The sequence below is a fragment of the Anguilla anguilla genome, chromosome 1 (genome assembly GCF_013347855.1).
Source record: "Anguilla anguilla isolate fAngAng1 chromosome 1, fAngAng1.pri, whole genome shotgun sequence".
In the NCBI taxonomy this organism is placed as follows: Eukaryota; Metazoa; Chordata; class Actinopteri; order Anguilliformes; family Anguillidae; genus Anguilla; species Anguilla anguilla.
Genome location: NC_049201.1, coordinates 41,749,942 through 41,770,638, shown reverse-complemented (window position 1 = coordinate 41,770,638; position 20,697 = coordinate 41,749,942). Strand labels below are relative to the sequence as shown.

At 37.1% G+C, this 20,697-nt stretch overlaps 1 protein-coding gene across 1 annotated transcript in view; it reads right to left on the bottom strand.

Annotated features, from left to right (window-relative positions):
- LOC118221536 (restin homolog) overlaps positions 1–20,455 on the bottom strand; it is a 41,045-nt gene extending 20,590 nt beyond the window's left edge. The window contains exon 1 of the mRNA XM_035406688.1: positions 20,325–20,455. The gene's annotated coding sequence lies outside the window, so the exon portion shown is untranslated. The remainder of the gene's footprint in view (positions 1–20,324) is intronic.
- Between the last annotated feature and the right edge of the window lie 242 nt (positions 20,456–20,697).

The following is a 20,697-nucleotide window of genomic DNA, read 5'->3' as shown; positions in this document are numbered from 1 at the left end:
CTTGTGTTAATAGGGGGCGCTACAGAAGGGGTCAAAAATATGTTTTGTTGTGGTTTTCTTACACTACATGTCTATGATGAGTGCATATCACAGCTCCTATCTTGCCTACCTTGTATATCTACTGGTTTTTCAGGCTGAGGAAAATGGAAAAAGCTTTTTAGAAACCAAGGTGGGAATAGGTACATTTTTTCTTTATCCTTCTATTCCACTAGGGTGGCTGTTTACACTCTAGACAGCCTTCAGTTGGTTAATTAAGGTGCCCCAACAGGTATGTCAGATTTCTTTGTTGACGGCTAAGGGAATAGGTCTCATGCTACCAAAGTAACAATTCTTTTATTTCACAGTTCTTGACCTTAAAAACAAACACACTGTATGCTGTAGAGCCCAGATCTCATAAAAAGGCATGTGCCTGACAAATAATAGCATCTATAAATAAGGTTTACAGTATTATGTATGCTTATGGACTGCCTTGGGTAACAAACCTCACACACTACTCCATGCTGATAGGGAGAGTGGGACAGAGAACCTTGGTCTCCACATTCTTATAAGTCTTTAATAATCCAATTTTAGAGCTGATATCTGCCTAACACTGATTTACTCTAGGACATTATTTTAAATAATCTGCTTATCACTTCAAAACTATCCCATCTATTAATGTATGTATTTAATTCTCTTCAGAGTATTTATTTAATTCCAAGAAAGCACTTCTGTGCCAGTTATATGCTAGGCTTTTACTGTCCTCTGTGGGTTTTTGAGGTGTCTAAGGCTCATAACCTTTTGGCTCCATGAGTCTGACCAGGTCTGATGTGAGAAGTCTGCCCAAGTTTCAGTTTGTTCTTTTCTAATAAACCAATGGTTAGTGTGTACTTCTGATGAATAACGATCTGGGGTACTGTGCTCCAATTGGAGGTGGTTGTTCAAACAGCAGAATTTTTAGGTGGCACATCAGTAAACTAATTACCAACCACTGCTGGATATACTTGCTAGGACTGGTTTGCAGGGTTTTAGTGAAACCAAAACTCTGCCAAACTTGTTCTCCTAACAGTGACTTACAATTAAATGGTAAATGGACTGCATTTATATAGCGCTTTTATCCAAAGCGCTTTACAATTGATGCCTCTCATTCGCCAGAGCAGTTAGGGGTTAGGTGTCTTGCTCAAGGACACTTCGACACGCCCAGGGCGGGGTTTGAACCGGCAACCCTCCGACTGCCAGACAATCGGTCTTACCTCCTGAGCTATGTCGCCCCATTAATTAAAAAAATTAAAGAAGTTTAAGCCGCCAATTTTTTTAACTTGTGCTTTTTAATGCAATCCTAATGCAATGTAGCCTTCAAAGCCAGCCTACTAATATCTTGTTTGTGGAGGAACACAATTAACTGTGCAAAAGGGTCATAGGTAAGACATGTAATGGCTGTGTAGGCTGGTTTGTGAGCTATGAGCTTGGTTTTAAGTGTCACTTCACCAAAGCTTCTCAATGCATGTGGAATAATGTAGAAAAGAAAGGCTAAATAAAAAGCAGCTGTCACTGGCTGCTAGATAATACTAAGTGAAATTATATCAACATAGTGTGATATTTTGTGCCTTTGCCATCCACTTCTCTGTCAACCAACCACAAGTGAATTAAATATAAACAAGTTATTTAAGAGTATGCTGCATGGAGTAATATTTAATTTATGAATGTATATCACAGAAGTCAAAGAACAATTTTATACCCCCTTACACATCTGAACTTACGTAAGGGGAAAAAGTGTATAAAAATTTCCATTGCAAGTGCATTCAAGCCATATCTTCATGTAGACACAAGCTCAATAGTGTCTTAAGTTGTCAGTTGAAGAGGCATTCATTTTATGGAATGATCTATTAAAATGAGGGATTTGGCTTACTTCTCTAATGACACGAGTAGAAACCCTCATTATATAATTTTAGTCCCATGGAATATGTATCAAAATGCCACCTTTATTACCCTTAAAGTCCTTTGCATATATTTAATAAATATATTACATTTTCTGTGAGACTCAAACATATCAAAGGTTTCCTGTCTTTGATGTGTGGTATGCTTTAATTCTAAACCAGATTTTCATGATAAATAAATGCATAATTTATATTAATCGTGAGAAAAAAGGACATGAAACACTTCAAGCTTCCAGCAGGGGGAAAATGTACTACGCGTTTCCTCAAACCCACAAGCATTTCATAATAGTTGGCAAGTGTGCTAATTAAAAATGCAGACCAACATGGTGGCACTGAAACAAATACTTATTTTGGCTCACACTTAGGCATTAAGTTGGCAGGAAAAATGGTCTGCAGTTATGATGCAGAGGTGATAAAATAGGTATAAGACTGTTAAGATGTCACCCAACCCAAAAAAACATAGGATGATTCCCTCCAATCACAGTGAAAATTGGTAACAACCAATAAGGCAATACCATTTGTGGATGTTTTCTAGCATACTAATTGGTATTAAATGACAAGAGAATGAGTCACATACAGTTTAGTGGACCAAGCCATCCATATTTCTGCCAATGGGCAGTATGAAGCACAGGAAGTGTTTGCCTGTACTCATAATAAAGTACAATTACACTCCATTACAAGTCAATGTAAAATATTTTGACTAAAATACACCTCTCTCATTTTCTCAATCTTTTTTTAATATAATTTAAGCTTTGCTAAGCTAACTGTTAGTTGATACATTTGACTTGTCCTCTCAGTTCAGCTTTGTCATATTGTTGCATTGCATTTGAATTTTGTTTTTGTGTGTGCCTGTCAACTGCACTAAACACTCCACATCAGTTGTCTATTTTTCCATGTGTAATTTTATTAGGGGTTGTTTTGGTGCAGTAAAATGCCATTTTCAATAGCTATTAAGGGTTTGAATCATGCACAATACATTTAAGGAGTAGGTTTATAACTATAGCAAGTACAATATAAGGAGTAGGGTGAGAAATACATATTGGCTTCTTGAAATATAGGCTAATTCAATTTCCAAAACATTGCTCAATATTTTTGAGTGAACTTAATATAATATATATTCTATTATCCTATATCCTCCAGGCAGATTTGCGACATAATAAGTGTCTTGGATGATTAAAAAACATGTTGCAGTATTTTAATGAAAATGTTTTTGAAAAATATTCATTATTTTATTTTTATTTACTGTCCATCATAGTGTAGGTTTCAGCATAGTACAAAATATGGTTCTTGAGATTAAGACCAGAGACTTTTGTCCCCTATTGGGGACAAAATGAATTGTCAGGTTTTTGGAGGACATAACATTTGAAGATCAAAAGCCTTAAAATAAATAAAACAGTTTTTGTTTGACCACTGATGCCCCTCTTTTTCAATTACATGAAATTCATGAACATGATCAACAAACATAGGTTCCAAGTCCAACACAACATTCCCTACTTCTGAACTATTTGACTAGGGCAATACTCAACCCATCACATTTGACCAAGGGTGTATTACTCTATTACAGTTTAAAATGTATTTGAATTTGGGTGGTCATTCATGTTTATCTTTACATACAGTATATAGCATTTCAATCCTTAAACTGGGAACATTCTTAATATTTTATTGTCACGTGTCTTTCATTATGTTTTTAATGACTAAATGATAACCATCATGAAATGTTTGTGTGACTTGAAAACTAGTTTGGAACAATAAATACATTCTAAGATTGGCTGGGGAGCATTATCATCATAATGGTATCTCATAGCGAAATAAGAATAAAACCATGCTCTGCAAATGGGTTATGTTATCTGGGTGGATGTCCAAGGAAATCTGGAAAGTAATATATTAACATATTCACTGTACCAGCTACCAAAATATGCAGGCTTATATTCAGTACACCAGTGGTATGTCATCCTGTTTTATACAAACCCATGTAGCAAATCCGATTAAGTCACAGGAAATAGACAGAATACACTGTGATTGTTTAATTATCTTTCCAACCTTGTAAAAAAATATTTCTCATTACAGTGTTGTTGCTCTGCCCTGAAAGCAATCTAGAAATGGAAAGGAATAATAAGGATCCAAATGATCTAGGGTAAACAGAATGCAGTGTTTTAGAATGGGACCTGCCCCAGATAAATAATGGGGAAGCACCCCCGTGCGCGTTCGCTTAACCTGTGAACCGCAAGGTTATTTCTGTTGCTGTGCTGCGTTCTACCCAACCCGAGATGATTTATGAGGGAGAATCCGTCTTCATCATCTCAGCTCCCACCTTTGCCTCCATCAACATTAATTAAAGGAAGGTCATTGTCACCCTTGTGCTCTCTTTTACATAATAAATCACCCCTTTTCACAAAGCGAGCTTGTTGATGCAAAAAGAATGCGACAAAGACGGTGGCGAATGTTACCACACATCTTTTCATATTTTTGTACAAAACAAGAGACCCCTTCAAGCAATGTGCAGTGTTAAATTGATGAGGGTCTTTGAGCAACCTAAGTTTATCATGAAGTAAAAGCACACACCTTTTTTAGCGTTTTACCTTTATTTTGCTGAGAAGAACAGTATATTGAAGAATGAGGTGACAATTAATTAAAATTGTAAAGGTCGGGTGCATAAGCACATCTGTTATTAATGGGGACAAGTGCATCACACTCACAGTAATAGATACATAAGACCAAAAAGGCAAGTTATGCTACCATTTTACCAATTTGCAGCCTATTGTCATTTTTATATGCCAACAACCATCATCCAGAAAAATAATCTAATCTATAGCATAATATGTTTGATAAAATATAAGTTACAATCTACAATTGACTACAGCTAAGGAAGCAGGACTGCTATGCACAGTTCAAGAAAAATTATTGTAGGTATTCTGATTTAAAGGATTTTCATCCCATATCCCCCTTCATTTCCCTCAAGTAAGATGCTCGTATTTGTTGAAATAACAAAATTGATTATAACTATTAAAACAACAATAATATGAAGAATAGCTCTACGAACACAAATCAAACAAAAAGTATAACAGTAACAGTAGACAAGACAATCAGGTAAGGGGATTTTTTAAAGTGTGGCCTTGATTGGTTGCAGCACTTGGGTGCCCTAGATGAGCAGAATTGGGTCTATGAAAATGTTTCGCTCATTACAAAACAATAAAACTCCATATTGAGGCCACTCCACGATTAGAACATTTCAGAACTATCTCAGTGGGTTTACATGGCGTGACCCGCCACCTTCCAACTTCTCTTTATATTGGAAAAGTGACATTATTTAATTGCTTAATTTAGAAAAAACACGGATCCTCCCTAAAAGGGTACTCCATTGGTGCTTCGAGCTGCTGCTGGCCCTGCGACTATAAGCAAAGCCCTTTTCTAACCCTTTCCTTCATTTAATTTTATTTGGAGTGGGTGGAGATGGGATGGTTAAAGGGCTGTTGTGGGGTAGGGTTGTTGTTGTAATGTCAAAAATCAAATGAAATGAAAATTTAAAAAACAGCTACATTTTATACGGCAAGTTTTATAGCTAGCAAACAAAATCGTCAGTATGCTAACTAATGATACTATAGTTTTAGCAAGCAATTAGCTATCTAACTAGTTTATCTATTTCACATTTGTTAACAACTGGCTAACTAGTATTACACATAGAGGGTGAACGATTGGAACCCATTTTCTTAATCAGTTTGATTATTTCCACAGTAGCACTCCTAACTGTTTTGAGAGAGGTATTTGTGTTCATTTTCCATTAAAATGTTTTTTCAATGAAACTGTTTATTTATTATTTATTTAGTATTCATATAGATATGTGAATGATAATGTGATCTTTATTTTGGTTACAATCCATTAACAGTTCGTTGGAATTATTTGTGCTCAGTATGAATTTCAAGCAATATATTCATGTCACGCCAAGAAACAAAAATTGTTCAGTTTCTCTTTAGTCAAAGCCAGCTCACCTGATATCCAACCTACAATAGCAGAAACAAAGTTATTGTAGATTGTGGCCTGGAAACGTGAGGCAAGTGCCAAGAGAATGGCTGACAGTTGGTTTAACAAATTACATGAAGGTAGACCGCATTTCCTATTGGAAATAGCATGTTTAAATAGCCTTGGCAGCTAGCTAGATAGCTTGGTCAGCTAATTAGCTAGCTAGCCAGCCAGATTGTCTGGTCAATGAGCTTACTGCCCCAGTCAGTCCATCTTATTCCCCATTCACAAACTGTGAACACAGGCAAACAGGGATGTTCCGTGGCCCATGAGGGCCCGTTTCAAAACTCTACCATGAGGCCCCCTTCTCTCCTTTCACAAATACCTACAGAGTTGCGGTAGAGCAGCTAGTTATCCTCTCACCCAATTAAATCAGAGGGGGAGGGGGCTATGGATTCGTCTCCATCAGTTTATTTGTTCGTTCAGCTACTGCTGCAGAATTAATATAATTTCTGTCCTGTCCTGACTGCAGGCTTCCTTGGGCCATCTTTGCTTTGCACATAGTATGGTAATCTAATAAAGAACAAGAAATCATGCGGCAATGTCCTCCTCACAGCCTACCTCAGTTGCAATTTTGACTGGCATGCATGTTTTGCTGGTAATCCTTACATTGCTAACATTTTAAAAATGAAATGATCTAAACATATTTCACATTTGAAACATTGCTTATGTTCTGTAACCAGCAAAACCATGCAAAGGGCATGTACAGGGCATTAAAATAACAGCAGAGAGACAAGCCATATGAGAGTGCATTGACGATACAAAAGATAATTAGTTTTGTGAAGGGTTTGTGTTGAACACACCTGTTGACAAGTGTGTTACCGCACCAGATTAACAAAAGCTGTCTTGTTTCTTTTCTAGTTCATATTACAGTTGTGTGAGCAGTCCACATAGTAAGAAATCTGAATATTTTGATGTTTAACGTCAGTTAATTTAATTTACTTCCTAGCCTAGGCTACTAATTTACAGATAGAAATGAACTAGATTGGACCTTAAAGGAAGTAGAAACTGCATGTACGGTTCTCATTGAACAAGTTCAGGAAAGTACCCGGATGTAGCTGCAAAAGGCAAATGCATGGCTGTTTAGGTCAAACTTAAAAATTAAAATCTTGCTAAACATCTAAACATTTTTCAAAAATTCCCCTCTACTCCTCTGTTTCATTTGAACCCTAACTACCACAGCCTGCTCCTGCTGGCAAACCATCTTCATTCTATGATCAAATTTAGTTGTTGCAACACTAAATTATATGTGAATTATATGTCTGAATTGGGTGCACATAGTCAGATTACAGCATGTCATGTCTAGAAAAGGTACATTAAGCCACATAATCTCAAAAATGTAAGAGAGTCTATTTCCACTTGCAAAGCTAATAGGCATTTACTCTAAGATATTTGATGCACACAGACAAAGTTGCTATATTCACATTTTAATCCAATCATAGATCAGTGCCATACAAATCAGGTGAGGAAGAGCAGTGAACACTCACCTGGACTCATCTGTTGTGAATAAGACAAACCAAGGCATGTCTTCCATGTATAGGGCTACATTGGAGTAACTTTGATTAACTCTGGTTATGTACGATTATTTTTCAGGAACCCTCTTTGAATACAGTACTCTTTTAGGGTACAAGCTGAAATGTCAAACATGGAAACATCTGTATATTGCACGCAACTCTTGTGTTACAGTAAACAGTTACATACACACATAACACATTCATTCTTAAAGTGAGCTTTCAAATCTTTCAATACTAATATGCGTTTTGAAAAAAATAACTGGTTCAATCTTAATAGCAATGAGAAAGCAGCCAAACTATTCTGGAAGTATTCATTTCTATTTTAAGCCAAGCTATTGTGGCCTGGAGCACTATGCCCTATGGAAATACAACTATGCCACCTTGGACATTGCACCCAAGTAGAACACAAAACCCCTACACAGGTGCAATATTATAAAGGAGCAGTGACATGGATTTCAGATAAATTAACTTTATTTAATTTCACATTAAATCATTCTGCACAGGAACCACCATCTTGTCCAAGTTTATAATGTCCCTGTATTAAATGCACCAATTGTAAATGCATTTCAAAGGACAATTGCTGATACCTCCAACAGGAGGAAGCATTGGGAAGGAGAGGTGACTACACAAGAGGGCACATCAACAGGGAAGAACAGAGCTACTTACCACACCATGAATGCTTGTGTCCAGATATGACGCACACGTGACAAGTGTTTGGTGGACAATTTAAATATCACAGTGAGAAGGGGGAGGGGAAACCACGTATCATGTCACCCACTGCATATACAGCTTGGTTCCCTCCAGAAGCTCCCACCCATCATTACGTACACACTAAACATGAAAAGATAAAATGGTCAGTCAGTTGGTTCACCACAAATGAAATAAAAGAATGGGCATTACAATGAAAACAATCAGAGCAGTTATTCAAAGTAACTAAGTTCTAACAAGCTGAACTTCAGAACTATTTTGTTCAACACATGCACATGCACCACACCGCCCGGACAGAATGACAGGTAGAACAATGGTGCACCACTATCGCTGAGACCTGCAACAGCAGTCTAGACAGGGTTCCCATGAGTATGTCTACACTAAGATGATCTGGCAAGTGGCAACCATTAATTTCGGAAGTAAGCAAAATCAAAGAAATAGGCAAAACAGCAGTTGGTATTGAACCTCACTCAGCTAAAGTGCTAAGGATCACCATCAAGGTACCACCACTTCTTCATGAATACCTTCCATTAACAAGCCCATAAAGTGGTGACAGGAAAGCAGCTTCAAACAAAGGAAAGCTCCTCCACCTACCCAGTCAGCTAGCTATATATAGGCCAATGAACAGGCACCTGGTGAAAATACTTAAGATAATTGTGGACATTACCAGATTCCACAGGCTAGGTACAGGGTTTGACGGAAGCGTTTATTGACAAAAAACAAAATTTTTTTTTCTGGCTAAGTATATTTAATTTTTTCAGTAAGTATATGTTTTAGTCAGACTCACTACTTACATTATTTAAAGAATTCTAACAGGTTACATAGTCAGAGCTTCTTAAAGGAGGCAATTACTTTAGAATTACTCAGTGGGTACATGCATACTTAATTCTGCTCTTCCAGTGACCTGCTCCCTTAGTCCCTTTTCACTGGGTAGCATGTGTGTTCCCATCGGGCAGACAGAGTAATTGGGCCATTGATATAATTGAACGAGGCCTAAGCCGACAGGCACAGCAGCAACTCAGCAGCTCAATAGCATATGCCCTGAGCACTCAGGACAGGAGACTATAGCGCACTGTTACCATGTCAATAAATTTCAATTCCACTAATTGCCCAGAATTCATTACTTGTATTTTAAAGATAACCAGGCCCCAAAAAAACAACATTATTTTAGTTTGCAAAACCCAGTTGTAAAAGGCATTGCTACGTAGAAGCCTTGTTTTTTATTCATTTGTTTTTGTATTTTAATTGAAATGTAAAGGAAATCCATTTCAGGCGTGTTAAGGGCACTTCCTGAGTGTACTATTCATTCTATTAGAGTGTTATAAACCCAAGCAAGTGGTGACATTTTGCAAATACCCCCATATTTGGAGGAGGATGTGATTTTTTCCTGTTTCCAAAACCAGAATCAAATGAGGAACAGCGTAGCCCGTGGATAGAACATAAAACTAAACCTCATTCACGAATGAAACACTCAAAGATTACAAAGCACAACTGTCCGCCCCAAGGTAATGTGGCTGCACCTAATCTCACCACCTCTCCAGAACTTGTACATTTAATAACACATTTTGAAAGAAAGCAAGCATGTGTTCCATTTGGAAAGAAAGGTAAGACAGAACAGGTAATAAACCAAGTGTTGTGTGGCCTAGTGAAGTTGTACCTGACTGAGTTAACGCTTGTAAGTGAGAGTCTGTGGTCATTACACTTATTCCTGTGGGAAACTCTAAAAAGTGGCAAACATTCAATGCTGTGTATGTGTGGCACATACTGTATGCCATCTGCTAATGTCATAACTGCTATATAACTGAGAACCACAGCACCTATAGTGGTTTAACTGATGTCACTTCCTCATAAATTCTTATATATCTTGTATACATCTCACTCAAGTATGTACTTGTCCTGAATGTTTTATTGTATTTTCGATGTATTGCTCATTGAGTCTAGATTTTATAGATTGTCTTACCAACATCTTCACCTTTCTATACTTATTCAGTATCTAGATGCGACACACTTAACTCCAGCTTCCTACAATGTACTCTGCATGGTGTTTTCAGAAATGCTTGTTCAAATTTAGAACATTGTAGCAATGTGGCTTAAGAACCATTAGAAAACATTAAGTTCCATTGTTATTAGGCAACAGGGTATGAAACATTCTGTGAACAGGTGTCTTGTTAATGTGTCATGGACATGGTAGGTTGGAAGGTAGAGTTGTGGGAGGGAGGTGGAGGGGTACAGTGAAACAGCAACTAGCATTTGCAATGGGCCAAGGACCATCAATACTGGACCAAAAAGATTGGGGAAAGGCAGATGAACATACTTTTAGACCAGCAAATTATAGTTGTTGTTTCACTGTAGTCAGGGAAACTGGTTTCTGTCGAGTTGTTTCTGTAGTTGTGGTGCAATTTTACAATGATTTCTAATGCTAGACACCACAATAATTTGTCTACTGCCACTTGATCTTCTTGATCTTTTCCTGTTAACATTACTGCCCATCAGCTGGACCCTTCTGAGTGTGTACTAAGCACTGCACCTGGAAATCTTAAGCTTCTTTGAAATTTCTTGAAAGGAATAACCTTGCCACAATATGTTTACTTGGCCCCACACATCTAAGCCTTCATCTGTCCATATTTCTTGCATGTGTGTGTCTATATTTAAGCAATAGCTCACGACAGGCCATAGTATATGGTTATTATATCCGCTTTGCGTCGGGCCGAACAACGCCCCTTAGCTGTGATATAATAACCATATATCACGGCCTGAAGTGAGCTATTGCTTTTATAAAACGGTCACCAAGTATGGCACACTCCAATTTAAATAGTTTTTAAATACTGAATTCTGAATTGTGCAAAGTACAATTATTTTACCGTTGTCAAGCAAAACTCTGGTTGGTAGTTCTATTTGGACCGTTGTTATTCAAAAACCTCTGGTTGTTAATTCTATGAAAACAACGATTCCATCGAGAAAAACAGTTCCTTCTCATTTTATACCATACAATTAGCACCGATTTTTGTCATTTTTTTTTACATTACATTATTTAAGAAAACAGCATGAAACCATAACAAATCAATCAAATTAATCTCCCTAGCCCTGTCTTGCTTTTTCAAATGTTGCTGTCTCGCAGTGTAGACAGAGCGATTCTCCAAGACCCTCTGAAACCGGGTTTGAATGTCAGCTATGATAAGTTCACCATCACTTGTCACCTAGCCAATATTAAAATTCTGGGTTTTAGGTCAAAATGGTCTCACGGCATGCTTGTTATCCCGGCTAGCTAGCTAGCTAGCTGACTATTGAATTGTATTCAAAACAGGGTTTACTACAAACGCAATCGTTTACAAAGATACGGGTGAAAATGCATCCCGTAGCTATGACTTAAATACGGAAGGCCTATTCTACTGTCAAAATAAGGGACGATTCCGTATTTTGCGGTATGGTTGGCATTCCTAAATGAAGCCAGTAACTAGAACCGTGATTCAACGTTCCCATCAATTGCGAAATTGGACATTGAAAAGGGGAGGGTAACATAAGGTGTCCCTTTATAATTAATTAATCACGGCCTGAAGTGGTTAATATGGTTAATATACCACGGCTATGAACCAATCAGATTGCTTGATTTGAGCTACCCATTATATATATATATATATATATATATATATATAGTGCAATATGTTGTGTGTAATACACTTTATGTGTTGAGTTAAATATGTGTTTCAGTGTTTATTCATTATCTCATTTTTTGAGCCATTTGCCTCACCTTTACATTCGTGGTGAGCATGTTTACCAAGTTTGATGCCAATAGACAAAATGGTCGCAGATATATGACTACTTTTCCTTTATAGTGCGTTCACCATTAAATTCATCAATATCTTGGCAAATATCTGCTGTTGTTGCACAGTAATCAACGTATACATTTTTACATATGTAGGGCCCCCAGGTGGCCAAATTTGGACGAAGGCCCCTTGGACAAAGAGTACAGAGTTAGGCATCAGTACAGCAAAGTATTGCAGAGATATGGCTCACTTTCTGGCACATTCACATTTAAATGTGCTTGTTTACAGTGGCCATAATGTTTGACTTGGCTAGTGTCTTTTAATAGCTTTTGGTCACTTTACTCTCAAGATAATGCCACATTTTGTGGTGATCTGTCAATTGCTTTAGGAGGACTTGTCTTTTAAATGATTTTCAAAATATTCTGAATGGTGAGAAAGCATTTGAGTTGTCCATGAGGAGTGACATATGTAAGTTGAATACAAGTCTCTTGCTCAAAAAGGGTAAGAGTTATGATTGCTTCAATATTTCAACTTCAAATGACAGTTATAGTGCCACCAAGTAGCCAGTCAGTGCCAATATCTCTCAGTGGCCACATGGACATGCTCTGTACGAAGCAAATGTTTAGATCAAAATTGGAGAAAATTGAGATTGCTAATTGTATTTTCAAAATGGCACCAATCCCAAATGGCAATGATACATAAGGTACAGATATATGTTCCAGATGAGGAGTTTTAACACTACAGCAAGTTTTAAATGTCTAAAAGGCAACAATGATTTTTCATTAATTTATGAATCAAAAGAATTGTACTCTATAGCACCACCATATGGTTTTAATGGACCATTACTTTATAGTTGGGCTCATGATGTGAGTGGCAATCCCAAACGTGCTCTATTGGATTGATATCTGGTGACTGTGGAGGCCATTTGAGTACAGTGAACTCATTGTCATGTTCAAGAAACCAGTTATAATTTGAGCTTTGTGACATGGCACGTTATCCTGTTGGAAGTAGCCATTAGAAGATGGGTACACTGTGATCATAAAGAGATGGACATGGTCAGCAACAATACTCAGGTAGGCTTTGGCGTTTAAACAATGCTCAATTGGTACTAAGGTGTCCAAAGTGTGCTAAGAAAATATCCCCCACACCATTACACCACCACCATCAGGCTGAACCGTTGATACAAGGCAGGATGAATCCATGCTTTCATGTTGTTTACGCCAAATTCTGACCCTACCATCTGAATGTCACAGCAGAAGTCGAGACTCATCAGACCAGGCAACGTTTTTCCAATCTACTATTGTCCAATTTTGGTGAGCCCATGCCAATTGTAGCCTAATTGTAGCCCATAACTACACATTCAATAAAGTTTCAATGCAAACAAGTAGTTCAGGTTCCGGGTTCTGCATGTTTACTACCGCATGTCCTATCAGACATAACCCAAGATGTCAATCATTGGTTTTGCAAAAGCATCTTCATTGCCTTCAAATATCTGGTTTCGTTTGCCGCATTTTGGTACAGCAGGAAAAAAAGTCTGTTTATAGCGATAAGCTGTCAGATTGATCCAAGAAAGTGTTTAGGATTGATCAAATCACATTTGCGAGTTCCTTAATGCAGGCTAGCAGTTTTGACTGAATTGTATCGAGAGGGGTCATTCTAGGTTAATAAGGCATATTAGTGAATCATTGATCACAGCATTCAGAATAGGTCTGTGTCATCAAAAAAGTAAAATATCATCTAAGTACATCAATAACTTTTTTGCTTTTGATAATATTTATTTATTTATGGGGGGGGGGGGGGACGACGACTAAACTTCAGTGTTCAGTGATTAAAGTTTTGAATGTCATGGTGCCTCCTATTTGGAGGGCTGGCTTCTCATCATGTTTGATGACAGCAGAACCATATGCTCTTTTCTCCACTAGGGCTGTCTGCCTTTGTCTGCCTCACAGCCATTTGGCCCAGTGCCAGACCCAAGCCCATGGCATTATGGGAAACTGAGAATTGTGGGTGCGGTACTCAAGTGCAGGTTAGCTGTACATATAAATCTGTCATAAAAAAAGAACTCCACACTGGAGTTTGGAAATTAACATTAAAGTCATATTTTAAGATTAAACAATTTAGATACAGTATAGTGAGAAGATATGTGCTACCCTATGGAAAGGACCCATACAGCATATGCAATCCTTTGTCTCTAATAAAGGGCTTCCTTCCTATGAAAGCAAATTACATTTAAACCTTTGAGAGTATTATATGCAGACATCATAGATTGGAGACATATAAGCTGGCCACTCAATGTGTCTCCATCACTGCCTCAAACAGTGCAGTATTTAACATTCCAGTGTCACCTTATTGGAATCACTCCACAAACATTGAGATTGGATTAGATTATGTTAGATTTTACTGTCCACCTTTGTGAAAATTTTGTTTTTGGCCTAACCAGAAGTATCAACTGATTATGATATCTGCTGTAAATCTATCACTTTTTGCCATGAATTTTAAACACATTTTGATGTAAACTAAAAACGATACAGGAAGTCCTCCTCAAAAAGGATGCTGTGTGACCCTAGCGTGTTTCGGCATGTAAGAGGAATAGAGAAACACTGCCCTCATCTGGTCACTTAAAGTCATGACAGTTCCTCAGATGCAGCTCCTCCAGGACAAATGGGGTAATTAAGACCCAGCCAGGAAGACACACTGAATTCTTTCATTTCCCCAATTTACAATGATAACTGTGAAATTTACCCAGCTCACAAAAGAAAAAAATAATTTCAGTAATAGCCTTAATGGGTTTAAGTGTCTTCTTTGGACAGCAGCCAAGTGAGACTAAGACATTGCTGTGTGGGCAGGGTGAATAAAGGCAGCCTACTGTGTAGCTTCACTGTCAGGAAAGGGGGGGGGGCACATTTAACTGAACTCCTCTGCAAAGATAATGCTGCTGATAGTGACTATTTTATACAGTGGAGATTTGCTGAGATTTGCATGTTATTTTTTATGTGGGGGGTTCTGGTAGGGGAGTAATTACCATGCACTAGTATTAACAATGGGATAAAATGCTGGCAGATATAATTATAAACTGCTTATGCAGGGTCTGTGTGCTCTTTATGTAAAAGCCTCCTCCACACCTATGGTGGTCTACCATGTTACTGTGGATTTAATATGTGGAGCATAGACTGCACAACACTAACATTGATAACAATGAGATTTCTATTTTACCTTCTTCCTCCTGAGTACCTCAAGCAATCAGAGTAGGGCCTTTCCAAACACATACACAAACAATGCACGTACAAACACATGCATACACACATTCACATACACACGCATACATGTGTACACACACACACACACACACACATGCATACACATGTTCATACATACAGACACAAAAACACACGCATACGCATGTTCACACATAAAGATGCATGCACTCACATGCTCATACATGCACACACCAAGGAAGGATAATAAGACAGTCTGAAATAACTTAATAATAACTAATTCTACTATATTAAACCACTTATTCAATTATATACTGTTGCTAATAAAATAATATATACCTACTAAAACCAAATTGTAATCTTATCCATAAAATTAATTTTTCAAAAAAGCTATATTAAACATATATTTTATATCAAATGTTTGTCTGTCATACAGTATGTATGTTGCATTCCATAAATGCCAATTGGTTTTGATGAGGTGGAACTCTTTGTCAAGAACACCTGTTTATATTTGTTAAATTTATATAAGCATGTAAAATATTTTTAAAAAACAAATGTATTGTGCAACATTAACAGATGAATAACTAAGAATACAAAGCTTTGGGACTTCTACAGTAGAGATGCCCTCTCTTGTTCTAATTTCAAAGCCAGACAGAACACTGAATGACTTAGCATAATGTTTGTGATTATTCTCATTTGAATGGAGAAATCTGAGAATTATATTACCAAAATACTTTCACATGCAAACTGTTTGAGTTTTACAAATAAAATAAGTTTTGTATTTTTTCTGTGCCCCTCTGAAGCATCACACAGAAGAAAATAACTTTAATCGCAAATGGATGAGGAGAAAAGGCAAAGCTCATGAGTTTAGCACCATTTGAAAAATAAATATGAATGTGATATTCCCTCTGGCATTTTTAAGGGTAGTATTGAATTCATGAACACTTAAGGGTAGCTCTCGGCTGATTCTCTGAAGGTTATCTTTAGAACTCTCAAGAGAGGGTCCTCGTGCAACTGTGAGTCCTCTCCTGGGTCTACCCGTCTGGATTGCATGATCACTCATAAAAACCTAATGACGCTGCTCAGAATCCCATAAAAGCCTTGTTAGGCCTCTTGATACTTTAAAGAATGAGACTTGCTGGCTATCCTGAGGGTTATTTTGAATGAAATGTTAAGTAACATCTATTCAGAATATATGGTTTGAAGAATATTGAAACTGCACCTCTTGATAATGAATGGCTCTGGGAGGATGAGACCTAAACGAGATCAGACAGCTTTCTGCCATTTGCAGTGTGTTAAGGAACAAGCTGCATGCCATTCTCATGAGAATACTGTGAAGACATTAACAGTGAAAATTAGATTAAAGGAGTTCCACCAAAGTCTGTCATTAAGATGTGAATCGCTCTATTGCATGCAGGCAACAACATATAAAATGATATTGAAAATTGTGTAAACATACCAAAATTACACCTTTTACATTTTCTGTTGATGCTGTCCTTGTATAATAGAACGTATAGCACAGACACTCAACAATAAAAGTAGACTGATGCAATATATAATTACTTAATTGAAGTAAGACTATTAAATAAAAGATGATATTCATATATTATATGAATATAAATATATATATATAATCATCATCAAAATAAATTTTATGAATATTATCATTACAGTAAACATAATCCTTTTGCTTCTATTGTGTCTCACAGAAAGGTTAACACAAACTTTATTTCAGACACATGAACTCTACATTTGTCAAATATTGGTGTGGTAGTATTTTGAAAAGCTGCATATTACATTATGAATAATTCAAAAACTTTGGAGAATTTTATACTAATCGCACACATCTTTATAAATTATAGCATGGATTTTCAAATTCATGATAGTTCCTGCTATTTCTCATGCTTGAGAGGAATTTATTACTTCACAATGAATTATTAAGATGTGCCAGATAATGGAGTGTGTGTCGCTATCACACAGATTTGAATATGTGTTGTACATTAGTCTGGACTGACAAAATAGCTTGTACTTCTGTACATGGTGTGGGCACTAGGCTTGCAGAGGAAAGATGGTGGTGGGATCTGGAGACTATTGAAAATAAATCTATTCTTCTAAAGTTTTAAAAGAGAAAATAACATTTTTACTTAAATCGTTGTGCATCCTCATAAAATGGGGTTAACACTTAATAATATGCCCAGCTATAACAGCATTGATAATTGTATAAAGATGTAAGCAATGCATTGTCCAACTGTAATAAATGTTAGTAAATATGTTATTAGGTAGCAGACCTGAATTTCAAACCCAAAAATAATACATAATACTGTAACACTGATTCCTTTACACCTTTAATAAAAAGTCAGATCATAACAAAAGAGTGATATGCATCATTTCAACAAACCTCTAGTTACATCTAGACAGCAAAGTCTGGCCACTGGGGATTATTTTGGGGACTATTCTTGCGGATGGAATAATTCAAGAACAGGTCATTTAATTCTTTATAGCACTGCAATGGTCTTTGTCTTGTCTGATTATTAGACATTGGTTATTAGACATATTACATTCACTTAGCAGATGTTCTCATGTAGAGTGACTTAAAAACAAGGAGCCCATCAGTGTTACTCTCAGGATGACAAAAGTGTGATATCACCAAGAAGGCACAGAAAGGCCATTTATAATCAGATTATAGGGTTTTAAAGTAGTGGTTTTGAAGTGGTATTTAGACAGTATAGGAACTTTAATGTGTGGCGACAAATGTGAGTTCAGTGCGTGCATGCGTGTGTGTGCATGCTCAAATGCATCGTGTGTGTGAGGAGGTTCATTCATACTGCAAGACTAACTTGAATTCCTTCTTTACTGCTGGAACCTTGTCTGTCTGTGGGGATAGGATTCAAATAAATGTAGGTGTGACCTTAGTATTTCAATCAATCTGTTTCAGGTAAGTCTGTCATGTAAATTGAAGTCAAATATTTTTGTCCATAAATTTCAGTTGAAGTGTCAATCTTCTGTGGACACACTTTATGTTAACCAAACATGAATTAAATACAGATTTAATCTGCACTGAAACTATATTTACACGCTGCCTTGTACATTTCCCTGTTTAAATAATTACTGTTCCCTATATATTTAATATGGATCCATATTTGCCTGTATACAGTCTCAGCTCAAACACATTACACACATACTGTAAAGTCCTCCCAGTTTCACCAACAGCCATGTGCATTTGCATTGTTAAATGACTAAAATAGATTCAACATGCCTCTTTCTGATCTGCTCTAGCCAGTTCTGTATCTATCCTTAAGATGAGGTGCTTAATATTCTTTAACCATTATTAAATTAGAGTCATGTATTTGGACATTTGTGCCATATTTCTAGGGCATAATTGTAAAATACCCTTTTTTGTCACTTGCCTAGGTCATTTTTAGGCAAGTGAATGTGCCTATTCCACAGAGTTGAATATGCTAACCAAAGATCGGATTGTAAATTTTTACATGATAAATATTAAGGGCCAAATTCAGACCTGTCCTTTTGTGCAATTTCCACTTAGCCCATCATTGTGAGAGAGATGTTTTATTTTGTGCCTCTCAGACAAAAACATGTACATTTTATTTAAATGGGTAATTTGTAATATTAATTCACGATGATTTCAGATTATACCAGTTGAAAGTATTCCTCTAAATATGGCACAGAAAATAATTTGTTGTGACATGATATTACCTCAGTGGGACATTGTGGTACGTTCACCCAAAATACACATTACGAACAGATAGAAATGAGGGTTGAATAGACACCTTAGTGGTCAGACCATCCAATTAACTTTTGGTTCCCTTTGTAAAAAATGTAGTTGGCTTGATTGCTGCTTATATGGTTAGCGAAATGAGCTTACTATAGCTCCTACCCTCTGGTAAAGTGGTTTACTAGTTTGGGGTTAATATGTGCATGTTTTGCATGGCTCCTGGAATTTGGTACACTGGTTTTCCAGTCATGAAGAACTGTGGAAAATTAGAAAAGTAGAAAAAATTGGTCAATGATGCCAACAAGATGAAGCAAAGTACTACAACGCTGGAAGTTTGGGGTATGTTCAATGACCAAATAAAAGTCACTCTAAAAGTAGTGTGAAAGGATTGGTGTTGTGAATCACATGTGGCAGCAGCTTTTCTAGCTAATGTGACAGGGCAGGGGTTTTTAGAGAAACTTGAGGAAGTGGATGCTGTGCTTAGTTTAGCTTTTTTCCTATTTTTTTCTGATGTGATAGTATTGCAGTTGAGGCAGAGAGGACCAAGAGATAATGAGGGATGCAGTCATATGGTATGGCAGGCACCTAAGACCCTACACTTAAGCCCCACACACACACACAGTATATTATAAACATCATTCTTGCAGCTGTTTATCTTCTGGAAAGAAAGTATGGACTTGAGATGCAGAGTACAGTCCAGACCCACTCTTACTCTTCCCTTAGCTTTGCTAATTAATGTGAACTAAATATTATCATTGTTGTCCTCATGCATTTATTGCACCACTATTTAGCACATAATATGTTGTTGAAATATTTCCTGTGTTTTAGAATGTGCACTGTTACTGTTGGAAGTGTATTGCTGTCACTTTTAGTGATAAAGTAGGGGAAACAAATGATTGTAGAAAAAACATAAAGCATCCACATTTTGTTTGAGTTTGGACCCCCTCAAAAATTTTGGATGCATTGCACCGCTGCTTGCATTTCATTTATTTGTAAAATAAAGTTAAGGTCAAGTCTGACATAATCCAGGCCTGTCTGTCATGCACTTAGTGTTTACGTGTCTCATCAGAAAGAAATAGGCAAAAGTGATATAGTTTTAGCACATTTCTCAGATTAACACATGTAAAAATGTATTCTTATGAAATCTCTCTACTTGTCCAAAAACATCTATTAAAAGTCTGTTGGCTGAGGGTGCTGTTTTTTAAAATTATTTTATATATGATCCATCTTTTTAAAAAATCTAAAACTAAGAAGCTCTGCCCACAATGGCAATCTGTGTACCTCAGATAACAAGTGAAAAATATTGGAGGCAATCCACTCTACCTCTGTAAGACCTTTCCGATTCCCCCACTTCATTAGAAGGTCTCTAATCTCTTCACTTGTGGAGCCTGATAAGCTCCTTCACAAATGCAGGGGAGTCAAAGTTCAAACAACATTCAATGTTTTGATGCTTAACTTACCAAAGTTCCTGTCTGTTCATTAGACGGTTTTATCAGCAAATTCTTCTCTTACATTCTGCAATACCCATCAAGATGGAGAAGCTGAAGAGCAGTGGTCTGGTGCTGATAACGGGTTACTCGCTTGTCAGAACAGAGTTGACCATCTCCTCCTGCCCTCTAAAGCTTATTTCTATTAAAGATTTACCCCTGACTAGAGTGTGCAAAAGCCCCTGTTTTAAGTCCTCCACCCACCCCCTCCCTGACACAAAGAAGCAGGAAAGCTCTCCGGCTGTTGTGACTCGCCTTGATGTCGTCGCATGGATACATCTCCATTTGCCTCACAACAGCGGGCCCTGTAGTCATCAATTTTGCATTGCTATTTAAAAAGCCCATA